This window comes from Myotis brandtii, unplaced genomic scaffold (assembly GCF_000412655.1).
Source record: "Myotis brandtii unplaced genomic scaffold, ASM41265v1 scaffold139, whole genome shotgun sequence".
Taxonomy (NCBI): Eukaryota; Metazoa; Chordata; class Mammalia; order Chiroptera; family Vespertilionidae; genus Myotis; species Myotis brandtii.
The window spans coordinates 458,179-460,698 of NW_005354965.1; positions in this window are offsets into that span (position 1 = coordinate 458,179).

A 2,520-nucleotide genomic window follows, 5' to 3' on the forward strand; every position below is an offset into this window, starting at 1 on the left:
TCACTGCCCCTGTGGCCCCTCAGACAAGCCGAGCGCCTTCTCCACCAGGCCCTCTGCTGTTTCTCTACCCGAAACCCTCCCGTGTTCAGCAGGCTCGTCCCTCTATCACGTCTCCACACCCCTCCTCACGCACCGTGTAGAACAGCGTCCCACCCTGACGGCTCCCTGCTCCCTCTCTTCACATCATCGTCTCCGGGACCACGGTTCCAGGGAGACAGGCCGTGGCCGGCTCAGACAGGTGTTGAACAGGTACGCGCTGAGTGTGCCGTGGACGGTGGTGGCGGAGGCCACGACCCAGCTCGAGGGGAAGGCCAGGCCTCGCCCAGGGCAGCAAGGCCCCCCCACAGCCCCGCAGGGCCTGGGCCTGGAAAGGCGGCATGTTCCTCACAGCCCCTTGGCTGGCCCGGCGGCAGCTCTCCCTGTTCTGAGTTGATCCAACAGAACGGCACCGTGGCATTTCGCACGAACCTAACACAAAATTCCCGCTCTCCCCCGAGGCCCGGAGATCCCGGGTCAGGCTGTGGGTTCATCCGTGTCCTTCACTCTGCACTTCAGAAGTCGGAAACAGTGCAACCCACATGTTGCCTTCTTTGCCTGGATTTACCAATTAATACGTTTAAGGCATATCTGACTCCCAGGCATTTCTATAGAAGGCACAGACAGAAGAATAAGGAGCTAAGTTTTAAAGAATTAAAGCACATTTTAGATTATATGAGATTATTAAATTGTCCTTAGAATGTTAAATTTTTAAGAGAAATTTGAGTTTTCGATAATTATAATGCAGTATACTGAGATCTATTTTTAGCATAAGGTACACTTTTGATTAAAATCTAATGCATGAGAAGCAGAATGTCAAATAAAGAGAAATCAAAGACTATTATCACTTTAAAATGACCCGGGTTTTGTACAAAATAATGTGCGATGGGTTTTGTCTGCTCAGTCCCCTCTGCTCACCGGGCTGCTTCCTGGAATCGCAGTCTGTGCACTGCAGTGATCGCTACTTACTATGATCAGCACAGCATCACAGCTCTGACTTCAATGTCAGAGCTGGGCCACCAGAATGAAGAAGCGTGACGTACACAGTGAACCCACCACTGGATGACTGTTTTCACTGTCGACGGGCAAAACAAATCTTACCTGAAGTTCCTCACGGCAACAGCTGCCTAACAAAGCCGCCAGCCACCGCTCCCGCCCCTCCCCGCTCCCCGGGCCCAGGCCTGCCCCAGAGGTGAGTGTGGGCGTGCAGGTTTGCACAGGACCCCCTCCCCTGGGTTTGTCCTGTTTGAAGTGCTTCACCTTATGAGAAAATGCAGTGTATTCGTGCATAAATCCATGTCCACGGCCAATGCCTGCTGTGGAACAACTGCTATTAATGACCTGTGAGGATGGCGACACTGAGTGGACGGCTCTGCGATGAGCAAGGGGAGCCATTCCACACATCACACCGATGGAGCGTGATGCACACTGAAAGCTCCCCAAAGGGAAGCGCCTTTCTCGGATCGCCCACAGGCTTCTGTTGGTGCCAATCCAGCACCTGGTAGGGCCTCTAGCTGACACTTTAATAGAACCAAACATCACAGCAAAATTCACAAGAAAAACTAGTAAAATGCAAAAATTACATTTAGAAAATTCCATGTTATCATTAAAAAAACGTTCTGGGCACGTCTTCATTTCCTTTGAAGTTATTCTCACTAGTACATTCCTGCTTTAATGTTCAGATTCAAATGTTAAAAATTAGTAACTATAAGAAAATTCTGGGCACAGAAATCTAAGTAAAATCACTACAAATCAAATACCAATTTTAAAGTTAGCTACAGAAGTCAGTGGTAAAATTATCTACCTTTTAGGCAGTTTAAATAGCTATAATAGACTAGAGGCCCAATGCATGAAGATTCGTGCAAGAATGGGCCTTCCTTCCCCTGGCTGCTGGCACCGCCTTCACTACGGCCCAGAGTGGCTGTGTATGCAAATTAACCCGCCATCTTTGTTGGGTTAATTTGCATAGTCACTCCTGATTGGCTGGTGGGTGTTGCGAAGGTACGGTCCATTTGCATCTTTCTCTTTTATTAGTGTAGATTGCAAAAAAGCAAACACAGCTGTTTAAGTATAACAATCTGCAAACCAATTTTGTCCACATAATTCCTTCAAGTGTCCAAATGGGAAAATATCAACCCCTGTGCTCAATGTGGCCACGTGAGAGCACGAGACCGCAAGCCTGCCCACATCGGGCCCTGGGCTGCGCCCACCCCGCTCTGCCTTCTGCTTTAAGTCTTTGGTAACAAAATGATGGGTGAGTAGGAAGCAGTCCCCCAAATACCCAGTTCTTATGTGTCAATGCCACCACCACCCACAGCAGGGCAACAAAGCTGGGGAGACTCTGTATATTCATCATTAAATGCATGTGGCAGGAAAAGAGGCTTTATTTTCCACCAAAGGAACGAGTCCACCTTAGAGTAATTTTTCCTTGAAAAGGCATTTTACATATATTGGTAAAGGTAGAGATATGTAACACAAACAAAC